This window comes from Ruditapes philippinarum, unplaced genomic scaffold (genome assembly GCF_026571515.1).
Source record: "Ruditapes philippinarum isolate M1 unplaced genomic scaffold, ASM2657151v2 ctg11367_1_1_1_1, whole genome shotgun sequence".
Classification (NCBI taxonomy): domain Eukaryota; kingdom Metazoa; phylum Mollusca; class Bivalvia; order Venerida; family Veneridae; genus Ruditapes; species Ruditapes philippinarum.
In genome coordinates, this window is record NW_026860057.1 from 34950 (window position 1) to 49316 (window position 14367).

General features: G+C 32.0%; 1 long non-coding RNA gene across 1 annotated transcript in view; it reads left to right on the forward strand.

Annotated features, from left to right (window-relative positions):
* Positions 1–14070, forward strand: part of LOC132758741 (uncharacterized) — a 49007-nt gene extending 34937 nt beyond the window's left edge. Inside the window, exon 2 of the long non-coding RNA XR_009629619.1 lies at positions 14037–14070. This is a non-coding gene — a long non-coding RNA (uncharacterized LOC132758741). The remainder of the gene's footprint in view (positions 1–14036) is intronic.
* Positions 14071–14367: the final 297 nt, after the last annotated feature.

Genomic DNA, 14367 nt, shown 5'->3' on the forward strand with positions numbered 1-14367 from the left:
TTTAGCAAATGGTTCTAAACATAAAACATATAAAAGAGGAGAAAGAGAACAACCTTGACGAACAGAACGCGAAAGAGAGAAAGAATCTGATATATATTAATAATTACACTAGACTGAATATCTTTATATAAAACTTTAATCCAATTAATAAAATTGATGTTAAACCCAAAAGAATGTAAAGTATTAATTTAAAATAAATACTCCCATGAAACCCTATCAAAAGCTTTTTCCTGATCCAAATTAATAAAACATGCCTTTAAGTTTTTTTTGTTCGACATTATCAAAAATATTTCTAAGTAAATGTATATTCTCGAAAATAGATCTACCTTTTATAGAACAGGTCTGAGATATACCGATAGTGTTTGGTATGTCTTTAGAAATTGTTAGCTCGTATAAATATTTAGGGACATTGTTTTCAAAATCAGGCAGATTCTTAAATAACAGAAAACATTTAGCACAGCAAGCAAAAAAGGCTATGCACTTATTGTATAAAAGAATTCATAACCTAAATTTGCCTATAGACCTTATATTTAAATTATTTGACCATACTGTACTGCCAATTTTAACATATGCATCTGAAATTTGGGGCTATGAAGACCTAAAAATCCTGGAGAGAATACATTGTGAGTTCCTTAGGAAAGTCTTACATCTTAGAACAAGTACACCCCTGTATATGCTTTATGCAGAATCTGGCAGATACCCAATTAATATTACAATTAAATGCAGGATGATTGGCTTCTGGAACAGATTAATATTAGGAAACAGAAATAAAATTGCATACAAAATATATCAATATATGATTAATTGCCAAGATTTTGAATTTAAATGGCTCAGCTACATTAAAAGTATACTTTCAAATACGGGTAGGAATGACTTATGGCTAAATCAGACAAATATTCAGAGCAAAACGATCAAATGTGTTATTAAACAGGTACTTTTAGATCAGAATTATCAAATGTGGCATGAAACTTTACAAAATTCAAGCAAAGGGAGAAATTATTCTATATATAAAGAAAATATATGCCTTGAAAATTATTTATTGACTCTTGATAAGGGAGATTTTATAAATATGATTAAATTTAGAACAGGAAACCATTTTTTCCCGATAGAAATCGGCAGATGGGAAGGTACAGATATTTCTGAGAGAAAATGTTCTCTTTGTAGTTTAAATGACATAGGAGATGAACTCCATTATCTGTTGAAATGTACCTTTTTTGATGACCACAGAAAAAAATATATTAACAGATATTATTATAGGAATCCAAACATCATAAAATTTAAAATGTTATTAACGAATTCAAGTCCTATGCAATTACAAAAACTTTGTAAATTCATTAAAATACTATTTGAAACAATACGGAGGTAATGTTTGTAACAAATCATGCAATATAATGTTTGTCAGGCAAAAAAAATGCTTATTTATATTTTTCGAAATTCTGTCTATTGCCATTATCTGTTCATATTAAGACTTCATGTTTGCTTCACGCTGACTATTGTTGTCATCTTTAATATGCTATATAGAATGTATATTAATGCCATAACATGCAAACTGTATAATAACGCAATATATACTAGTAACCCGATTCTACATTGCAAATCAAATTAATGTTCCCAACCACATTCCCTACCTGCCTAAACATGGCATAAGTCTAAAAACGCAACACAAATTAATAAATTAATATCATAAGAAAAAGGATTAAATAATTAGTTTTGCGCAAAATACCTCTTCTCTGTTGACAAGTATGCACATTAATCCATGTTTGTTTTTGTTTGTACTAGTAAATAAACACATACTTTCTAGAAGCGCGATACACTTTAACTCTGTCACGATTCGCACGATCTAATTCAAGGGTCAACAAATTTGAACCAATCAGATAAGACTGAAATAGACACGAATGTCAATACTCCTACAACTGTCTATAGTCTGTTTTAAGATTCATACCATTTTCACACCTGTATAAATCTATGACTATGAGATTTTGTATAATCCATTTGTTTAAGGGAATTTAAAATTTCATACTTATTTATTGGACTAGTAAGGAATAAATTATCAGATGAACTGACTTGAGGTAAATTATGTAAAAATGTGAGGAAAGGTCTGAATAAACAGGTTCTTCTGTATATAAATTTTTATAAAAATTGCGAAAACTGTCTAAAATATCTAATGATGAACTTTTAATTTCGTCATTATCATTAATTTTGAAAATTGTTTTATCAGAACCTTTGGACTGTTCGAAATTACAAAAATATTTAGATGGATTTTCATTGCTATCAATTAACTGTGTTTTACTTCTAATAATTTGACCTTTTGAAAATCTATTTTCTAAAAGTTTAAGTTTAGATAAAATCTCTTCTTTTTCGAGTAAATCAGTTGTGTTTTGATATTGAGATCTAAGTTTATTTATTTCTGAAAAAGTTTCTTTATTTTTACTTTTACTATAGTCAATACAAAAATCTTTAATTAATGATTTCATTTTGTCCCACCACTCTAAAGTATAACATTCAGTTCTTGAAATAATTTGCCAATAAAATTCAAAATTCTCTATAAAAGTTTCATCATCTAAAATACTGTTATTTAATTTCCAATATGATTTGCCAAAAGTTATTGTTTCATTTAATTTAAGTTTAAGAAATACAAAATCATGATCAGAAAAACAACAAGGTAAAATGTCACACTTTAATATTAAATCTTTAAAATGACGAGGTATATAAATCCGATCTAGTCTACAACCTATAAGATTATTTTTATTATTATTATACCATGAGACTGATCTCTTATTAGGATAAATGGAACGAAAAGAATCTATAAGTTTAAATTTACTAATAATTTGTGAAAATATTTTAGAACCATAAGTGCCACGTTCAAGATTACCACCTATTTTATCTATATTTGTATCAAAAATAAAATTATAATCACCTAAAAGTAACAAATTGTTTGAAGTAACAAAATGTGGGAATATATTTTCAAAGAAATCATTTCGCTCTGTATCTGAAACGGGTGCGTAAATATTACAAATTCGAAATTTATTGTCGTTAAGTTGACAGTCAGCATAAATAAATCTGCCGTCAAAATCTGTTTGATAACTACAAAGTTTCATATCAGCATTCAAAAAAATAATTGCAACACCACATCTGTTGCTTTGACCAAAACTCCATAGAATTTTATTCTCTAAGTTTAACCTTTTTTCAATAGATTTAGATAAATTAAAATTATCAACATGAGTTTCCTGTAAACAAAGAACGTCAATATTACTAAACGAAAGAAACATTTTAAGATCATTTATTTTATCATTGGAACGAAGTCCATTTATGCTCAAAGTATATAAATTTAAATCAGTCATTGTTTATGTTGTTTTTTGTTAGACTATAGTATGAAAGAATAAAAACAAGGGAAATAAATGATAAATGACTAAATATCAGTGAAAGAGTTACTATAAAGGGACTGAACTGTGTAAAGTACAATATAAGGTCAAGGTTATGTACTTTTGTAAGGAGAGAAAAAATCTGCTTTAGTGAAAAGATAGCAATTTTTAGCCCGATACATTTATACTGATAGTACAGAAAATATTTGTCCGTAAAATAAACGCGAGAGCTGTAAAAACAATCTATTATAAATTGACTAGGTAAAGATTTAATGTTTTGATAAGTATGATATCGGTATCGGACAATTTACAGTTCGAACGTGTCCATCGCATGGGAGATTATAATCAACGTAGCGGTAATCCACGCAAAATAGTTGTTAAATTTGCCTTCTACAAAGATAGAGAAATGGTGCGTCGCCTCAGAACCAAGCTTAATGACACTCAGTTTTATCTTCACGAGCAATTTCCACCGGAAATTGTAGCACGGAGAAAATCACTCTTACCGAAACTTAAAAATGCCAAAAAACAAGGTCGTCAAGCTTGGTTAGCCTACGACACGCTTTTTATTGACGGGGTACCAGTAAGCGATAAAGAGTCCGACAGAAGCCAGATGCAGAACGGGAACCGGAAGTAGGGACTCGATGAGGCTGGACTGTCCATATTATCATGGAATGTAAATGGAATTAATAGATCTAAATTAGAGGACAATGATTTTATAAAGAAACTGTGTAATAACGATATTATATTTTTGTTTGAGACTTGGGGTAATAAAAATTCTAATTTTGATATAGATGGGTATACAACTTTAAATTTCTATCGTAAATTTCAGAACCGGCGAGCAAAGCGATCTAGTGGTGGGGTATTAGTATACATTAAAAATGAAATAAGTAAAGGGGTTACCGTTGTACAGAATCATTTTGACACTATCATTTGGTTGAAACTTGATAAAATATTTTTTAATCTTACAGATGACATTTATTTAGCTGGTGTATATATATGGTTGGAAGGTTCCCCTGCTTATAACTTTATCAATGGTGATTTATTTGATATTGTTCAAAACGATATTTTACTTTATGAAAATCTTGGTATTACATTGTTAACTGGTGATTGTAATGCACGTACAGGTAATGGCGACCGCAAGGATTATATTGTCTGTGATCGTACCGTTAGTTTTACAGACTATGATGATTATTACCCCGACATGCCTATAGAACGTGTGTCCATGGACTGTATACATAATAACTCGGGTATTAAATTATTAGATGTATGCAAGGCTAGTTCTTTACGTATGGCAAATGGTAGGCTTGGTCGTGACTTTAATAATGGAAACTATACTTATATATGTTCATCGGGATCTAGTGTCATTGACTATCTGTTGTTGAAAGAGCAATATTTCAGTTTAGTTAGCGATTTCTCTGTACAGAGTTTTAATGAATGGTCTGATCATGCTCCTATATCATTTTCTATTAAATGCCACGTATTGCGCGAGGATAATGATATTTATTATGAAAGCATAAGTTTACGATGGAATGATGAGTTACAAAACGAATTCCGTAGAGGTCTTATATCACAACTACCACGTTTAAATACTATTACCGAAAATGTTGATTTTAACGATAGATTACAGTTAAATTCATGTATAGAATCCTTTGTAAATGTTGTGAGAAGCGTGGCAGATCCATTATTTTGTAAACGTAGAATAACATATATTACGCCACGTGCCGATGGTAAACTATGTAAAAAGGCGGAGTGGTTTGATGAAGATTGCAAACGTTCAAAAGAGATATATTTGAATTCTGTATATAAATATAATATGTGTAAAAATGATGTAAATAGAGTAGAATTTTGTAATAATAAACTAATTTATAAAAATGTTGTTAAAAAAATGAAACGTAGTTATGAGTTAAAAAAATTAAGAGAAATTGAACGCCTTCGTCACTTTAAACCTAAAGATTTTTGGAAATTGTTTACTAAAAAGACGATACATAAGAATAGTGTTTCCATAGAAGATTTTTATGAGCATTTTCCTACCTTAAGTAATGATTTGCCAAATGTTTTGCATGCCGAAAGTGATTTATTTTGTGAAAATTTTGATTTTTTAAGTAATGATGTACTGTACGAGGAGCTAGATGAACCTATAACAGTTGATGAGATAAATTGTGTTATTCGTCATTTAAAGAAAAATAAGGCTTTTACAGGTGACCAGTTATTGAATGAGTATTTTATAAATTCGTCCGATATTTTATCATCGCATTTAGTTGATATTTTTAATGGTATTCTGAACTCTGGCTTTTTTCCAGATTCATGGATGGAAAGTATTATTGTACCTCTGTTTAAGAAAAATGACCCTGCACTTGCTAGTAATTATAGAGGAATCAGTCTCGTTAGTTGTTTTTCAAAGATATTTACAGGTGTTCTGAATAACAGATTGACAAAATGGTCTGAAGAAAACGACAAAATTAGTGATGCACAATTTGGATTTAGGAAGGGTCGCTCCACAGTTGATGCTATATTTGTTTTAAATGCTGTTGTTAATAAAATTTTAAATGAAAATGGACGTCTTGCATGTGCCTTTATAGATTTTCAAAAGGCTTTTGATAGTGTTTATCGTAATGGTTTATGGTTTAAACTATATAACATTGGTGTACGTGGAAAAACTTTAACAATCATCCATGATATGTACTCTAAAGTAAAAGCACGAATAAGGGACTGTAAATCTGTAAATCATATTCAGATTTCCTGGAATGTTCAATTGGTCTTAAACAAGGGGAGGTAATGTCCCCGATATTGTTTTCTATGTTTTTAGAAGACTTAGAAATGTATTTATTAAATGATATTAATTCTGGTTTAACATTAGATGATATTACATTTATTCTCATGTTATTTGCTGATGATATTGTTATTTTAAGTAAATCCCCTGATGACTTACAAAATAGTTTAAATACATTATATAATTACTGCACTTTATGGGGCCTTAAAGTAAATGAAGGTAAAAGTAAGGTTATGGTTTTTAGGAAGAGGGGTCCGATTAGAAATAATGAGTATTGGACATATAATAATATTCCCTTAGAAATAGTCGACAATTTCAATTATTTAGGTACTGTTTTCAATTATACAGGTAGTTTTACCTTAAATCAAGAGTATTTAGTAGGGAAAGCTCTAAAGGCGTTAAACGTTTTATTGTTTAATTTAAAACAGACACCGGTTAAATTTAGTACTTCTTTGCAATTATTTGATGCTTTTGTTGTATCTATTTTAAATTATGCCTGTGAAATATGGGGATTTAGTAAAAGTAAGGAAATCGAACGAGTACATCTAAAATTTTGTAAGTCCATGTTATGTGTTAAGCAGTCAACTAGCAGCATGGCTATTTATGGTGAGCTGAAAAGGTACCCTTTATATGTAAACAGATATGTACGGATTATCAAAATTTGGTCAAATATTGTTAACAGTAATAATGTTATAGTTAGATACTTATATACATCAATGTTAAATGATATTAATAGAGGAAAAAATAACTGGTTGTCTAATGTGAAATCATTGTTAGATAATGCAGGTTTGTCATATATATGGTATAATCCAAGTATTTATAACCTTAAAAATGTACATTTATTATTAAAGCAAACTCTTATTGATCAATTCATCCAGTCATGGTATCATAATGTAACAACTAGCCCGAGCCTAGGCACATATAGACTTTTTAAGACGTCATTTGAGTACTCACTGTATCTTGACAAAATTCCTAAGGAATTTAGGATTGCTTTTACAAAATTAAGATTGTCATCACACCAACTTAGAATAGAAACTGGACGGTATGGTAATTGTAGAACTGAACGTAGTGAGATATATTGTCTTATTTGTAATACACGTGATATAGAAGACGAATTTCATTTTGTTTGTATTTGTAATGCTTATAATGATATACGTAAACAGTACTTAAAGAAATATTATTATAATAGACCTAGTGTCCATAAATTCGTTGAACTAATGCAGAATACCAACAGAAACATGCAACTTAAATTATGTAAATATATATATGAAGCGTTTGAAATACGTCAGGGTATTGTTAATATGATATCTGAATAAGCTTATTACTGTATATACCAAAAATATACAAATTGTCCGTGTTATAATTCAATAATTTCATGAAACATTTGACTGATTTTGATTGTTATTTAGCTGTAAGTCATTAAATATACAAAATCTCCATTAGTTCAACCTCCTTGTTTCCATTTTCTTTCTTGTTTTGACTATATGTATCATATTTTCCGCTAAAAATATAATTGTCTATAAATTTGTGTCATGTTGACATGTTATATTGTATCATTGTATATGTGTTGTGTAGCAAGAAACGTCATGTTTACGTTACCAAATAAAATATTTTGAATCTTGAATCTTGGTATGAAAAAATGTTCAACAGAGTAAGAATAACATTTGATAAAGGGGTATATAAAATGAAACAGCATTGAGAAGGAAATAATTGACTTGTGATAAAATATCGATTTCTATATAATAGTGTGCTATAAAAAATGAATGGTATGTAAAAATATACACGTTTACGAATAAAATATAACAACTGATATCGGAAAAAAATAATTTGTTCATCAGAGCGAGAAGTGTTCGAAAACCGGTATATGAAGAAAGGAATGTTATTACGAAAACAATTAAAATATTTAGCAAAATATACATGAAAAAGGATGTTTGACGGAAAGAAAGGAATGTCGAGAAAAAGTGTCGTGTTATGAAAACGTACATGTATATTATGAACAGATGTTTTAGTGTAATATCTATTAACTAATATATTTTCTTTCTTTTTCAGGTGAAAAATAATGGACCAATAAACAAGAAATAAACGGTAAGTAAAGGTAAGTATAAGAAAACGTACAAAATATAGAAAAACAATAGTATACATAAAATCATAGTCGGTAGCCGGTCCTGGTCGTTTATGAAGTTGATAAATCGTAAGCAAAAACGTTATGCTAAGATCGAAGTCCATTATTCTAAGCGTTCGAAAGGATATAGGCATATAGATTACTTCTTCTTAGAACTCAAGCTCCAAACATTGTCAAGAATCTCAGACCCACTCTTAGATTCGTCAATTACCAATGGGGTATCTGGGTCGAGATCAAGTACTGAATAAGGGTTGGAAATATCTAATTCTGCAGAAGCCCGAAGAGATCTTTTAGCCTTCAGGGGGGGGGGGGGAATGTTTTTTAAAAGAATCGTCAATATGCTCACCCTCTGTCGAATCCTGTTGGTTCCTCTTCTGCCCACGACACTCTTCTTCCATCTCACTCTCGTCATCTCCTTTCTCATTAATCTCGTCTTCAGATCTATCCTCATCTATCTCTTGTTCGTTTTTCTTTTCTTCTTCCTTCTTTTCTTCGTCTCTGGTGACTTCCCTTTGTTCTGTCTGTTGTACTTCATCTATCTGGTCTTGACGTCTGAAAACACTAGGACAATTTCTCTTAATATGTCCAATGTGCTTACACTGGAGGCACAGGGGTGGCCTCCCACCACCAGTCACTAAACAAGAATTTCCACACTCGAACTCAATCAAGTGGGGAAATTCACGTCTTTGGATCTCGGTTACCTCAACCATAATGGTGCGAATTCCATTTCTAATTTTTATATTGTTGACAGAATAGTTGTCAGATTCATTGTTCATTTCTAAGATATTGCCATATTCACTAAATATTTCTACAATGCTCTCTGATGTAAGATAAGCAGGCAGCCAATGCAAACGAAAATAAACAATTTGCTTATCAAGGGAGATAATATTAAGGCGCTTGTTTCCTATCATATAATAAGGTTGGCTTCTCACCTTTTCAACGTCATCTTTCTCCTTCAAAACCAAAAGTACCCCATCACGGCTATCCTTCCCTTTCTGCAAAGCAACCACACGAGTAGACGGGATGTCTAACATTTTCATCAAGTTCACAACGTCTTGAATAGAAGTGAAGCCGCTACTCCATACTTTTATCGTGTTCTCAACATCATGTGCATCAAAATAGCTCGTCTTCAAACAAGGTTTTCGCACAACCACAGGCATTCTGAAATAGATATCTAAACGAAAATCGTTATAGAAATATACTAATCGCGGTAGCTTCTGTACCAGGTAAGTATGCCTCAACTCCGACAATGAAACATTTTATTCCACTAAATTACAACAGTCTCCCGGTTAGCAGTTCAGATATACTCCGCCCCTGTGTGCAATTCTCACACCACGAGCCAAACGCCCAAAATCAGTAAAAAGAATCGCCAGTCATAGGCTCTATGTATTCTTAAAACTAATATATGACCGCTACAACAACGGTCATCTCCCGCTCTTTTTTTAACTGAATTCCGAATTCGAGCTACCATCCGACGTACGGAAAACATATTCAGTACGTTGAACCGACATTTTTATTAGCTTGTTGTGATTAAAATCGCCTTTTCTTACCACTGAACAACGAAATAAGAAATAAAAGTACTGAGTAAATGTTTTTGTAATGTCCTGTATCACTGTATGCCATTTTATTTTATTCACTTTACAATTATCATAGTATTTAATTTAACAAAATAAAACTAGAAATTTAATCAAGAAGACGTGTGTATTTCAAAGGTACAAATAAAAGAAACCGGGTTTACAATATATGTTAGTAATTATTATGAAAGATAAAGTTTTGGTATTTCTATATTTAATAAATCGTTAAATGAATTTGAATCACGTTTTATTTAAAGTGAAGAAAGATACATTTGATATAGTTTTGGAAGATAGAAAAGTTAAAAAGTAATAGAAAATCTTCACAATGTAATAACGCAAGACAAGAAACCCCCAGATCGCGCAACCCCAAGATTCTGGGTGGGTAAAGTCCACAATCTCGGGGTGGCGCGAAATAGGCCCAAGCCTTACGCCACTGATAAGGTGTGAGACTCAGACGGGCCTCGGCGAATGACACCCCCAGCCGACTGTCTCGAAGCCTGAGAAAAACAGCCGACTCGAGGAATCACCGCCGAACCCCGTCTGACAAAAACGTGATATATAAATATAAAATAAAGTCACTAAGAAATTTGAATACGAAACACAACTTTATCTTAAAAAAGAAAGGTTAGGAGAAAAAAAAATATGATCCCAAAGCCGCATAAATGAAAACACACATACCTGAAAATATACAAAGAAAAATACTTTAGATGAAACATGTATATAATAATGAAGGAAATGATTGATATGAGGTAATGGTCCCAAACTGGGTTACATATACAATGAAAGTGAGTGATATGAGAATGATAATATATAGAAATAAATGAATGAAATAATGATCCCTAGACTGGGTTACATTGTATAATGATTTATGAAATAAATAAATATATACACGATATCTCTAAATGTTTTTATACGAAACAGGTATGTGCTATGATGAAAACAAAACTATATTTAAAAATAAACGTAACGAAAGTGGAATGTTTCGGGAAAACCATATGAGACAGACCAAGCAAAAGTGTGCAAACTGGGCTCAATCTGTCCCACACAGCTCCCCACAAACAAAATAAAAGAAAATACTTTATGTAAATACAATATACAGACATATACAAAGTTTGCTCCTCTTTCCAGGATGACACCACCATCTCGAAGGAGTAAATAAACACCAAAGAGACAAACTGCCATCATCCTGAAAAGAGAAGAAAACAACAACAGCAGACAGAGTATACACGAAAAATATACGAAATTAGAACTACTCGTCAATGTTTGGTAACGTCCACCACGCCTCTTCCTCGGAAATTGCCATAAGGCCCTGAGGGATATTGACGGCCTCTTTTCGAGCCCTTAATCTTGACAGTACAGACAACTGCTTCCCAACACGACTCATATCTTGCTCATATCTTGAATTTCTTTGACGTTTTTACATACATCATCACCATACAGTTTGTCAGTAAAAGAAACATCGGTAGAACATAAATGTTTATGTTGTCTAAATCTGCCTGATGCATTTCTTTACGACGCACATTTATTAACTTGTATGCATGTCCTAGTATACCTAAGGCATCTGAACCAAACTCTAAATTATCACTAACCACAGAGTTGTCAATTTTATCCATCATTTTAGTGAAATTAACATACAGTATCCCGTTTATCTTTGGTATCTGCATTGTTGATGACGATCATGCACGGAAACGACGTGTGTTGTTAATTGATTGTTGTTGTTAAAATTGTTGGGTTGAAGCCTGCGATTACCCCTAATGCGGGTAACTCGGGTGCGCAATTTATTTGTGTCGGGGTCTGCGCTAACCTTTATCTAATTAAAACATTAAATCAAGCTCGCGAATTAAAGGCTCATTATTCCTTAGAAATGCTAGCAATTTTATTTCTCAAAATCTTCTAATGTTTGGTATCTCGTTACAGTTATTGATCTTTGGAGGCAAACGGCCTTTTAGAAAAAAGATTTTTTTTCTTTCTCAAACTAATGCTATCGGTACTACACTGGCACACCGTAACAGTGATTATGCGATCGTTGTCAAGGACAAACAGACGTACAGAATCGTATGTGAGTTAGTCTGTTGCTCGTGCGTACGGGTGTACATTTATGTACCATAAATAGTTCCATATATGAGCATAAAGGATAGTACTATATTAATGTTTGAACATGTCCGACTTTTATTATTTTAAAGGGCAAACCGGAAGTACATTATAGTATCAGCGAAATTCTCGTATATAAGCCGTAAAGAATTACATTCTAATATATACGGCCATATCACGTTGTAAAAAGTTAAGCAACGTCGAGCCCGGTTAGTACTTGGATGGGATACCGGTTGCAGTAAAAATTATGATTTTTCTTTTTATGCCCCCGGGCACATAGTAATTGAACCGTCCGTCCGTCCGTCTCTCCGTACGAGGTTAACCTAGGACGGCAAGTTGGATTTTTCTTAAGTTCTACCTTACCAATGGCTTCTTAGTTTACACACTTACTAATCAATACAAAGTACATGATCTGGTCAAGTTACATAACTATGGCTTCCATATTCACCAAGTTATTGCCCTTTTCAGAACTTAGAAAATGAATAATGGTTAACCTAAAACGGCAAATTGTAAATATCTTAAGTTCTATCTATACTAATGGCTTCATAATTTCCACACTTACTTATCAATACAAATGACATGTTATTGCCAAGTTATATAACTGTGTCATCCATATTTCCCAGTTATTTCCCTTTTTTCACTTTGAAAATAGGGCCTTGTCTGGTTAACCTATTCCGGCAAGTTGGATTTATCCTTAATTTCTCTTAATTGATTATTTTATTAAATGATATCTTGCATATTTGGTAGGTGGATACCTTTAATGGTCCTCACATTTTTGTGGAGTAAGTGGTCTCTAGGGTCAAGGTCAAGGTCACTGGTTCAGAAAATAAATTTAAACATTTTTGCTCAGCCTTTTGACAGCCTTTATTGTTTGGTTGATGTCTTTCATGTTTAAAAAAAAACATGCCAAGGGAGGTCCTCCTTCTTTGGGTATAGTTAGGGGTCATTTGGGTCAAGGTAAATGTCACCAATGTCAAGGTCACCAATGTTAAAAATAGATTGTTACAGGTGTATTAACCGTATTCTATAGACAGATGGTCATTATAATTGATAGGAACATAAAATTTGATGGAGTTAGTGGTCAGTTGGGTCAAGGTCACCAGTGCTAAAAATATATTTTAACACTTTTGCTCATAAAGCCTTTATTTATTGACAGATATATTTCATATTTGGTAAGAAGATAACTTGCATGGTATTCATCCTTTTGATTGGGGTAGGAATCAGTGGGTCAAGGTCACTAGTGCTAAAAAAGATTTTTTACACTTTTGCCCATACAGGCTTTATTTATTGACAGGTGTATTTTATATTTGATAGGAAGATAACTTGCATGGTATTCTTCCTCTTGATTGGGTTAGGGATCAGTGTGTGAAGGTCACTAGTGCTAAAAATAGATTTTTACACTTTTGCCCATACAGCCTTTATTTATTGATAGATTTATTTCATATTTGGTTGGAAGATAACTTGCATAGTATTTTTCCTTTGGATGGAGCTAGGGGTCAGTTTGATCAAGGTCATCAATGCTCAAAGTAGATTTTAACATTTTTGCTCATACAGCCTTTATTTTTTAACAGATGTATTTCATATTTGGTAGGAGGATAACTTGCATGATATATGTCAGTGGTTCAAGGTCAAGGGTGCCAAGTATAGATTTCTTACATTTATATATATTTGATAAAGTTGAATATTTATCACTTCACAAGTCATAGCAATGACTTGGCAACTTATATATTTCAAAATTACAAAATGCCATGACTCTGTCAAGCTATATAACTTGTGTTAACATTTTTTTTTGACAATGTTTCTGTCAATAACTGAGTGAATGGGTAAATATATTTTGAAATATTGCTACTGACAAGAATCGGGGCCGGGGGCATTTGTGTTTAACAAACACGTTCTTGTTCTTTTTTTTCAATTTTTGTCCCCGTTTTAGATGAAGTTTTATGATTTCTATCTGTCATAATCATAACTGTATGATAAATACCCGAAAAAGAATACAGTCGGGATAGATTTTGTATTTGGTATTTTTGTTGTATTTTATTTAAGTAAAATCATTTATCTCAGCTAGTTTACAACCGGGACAAGCTATATACATGTTGCGAAATTTTGACTATTTAAAGGCACGAAGTGGACGGAACGAGGCTCGGGATATGATGCTTGCACAAACTTTATTATATAATAACGTCAACGTGTACATGAAATGACGAAAAAGTCGTCAAATTCAATTCAAGAACGTAATTTATGTAAAGTGTATGATTGATTTAGGTCAGAAATCCTTAAGTATTCACTGTTTTTGTATATAAACGATTTTATATATGAGATTTTCAATATGGCCGCCATTGAAATCCAATATTTCCGATTCAGAAATCCGGCCGTCTGTCCATTGGAGGATTTCCGGATTTCTGGTGTTTCATTGGTGGATTTCAAACACAGAACCTTATAAAAGTCAGA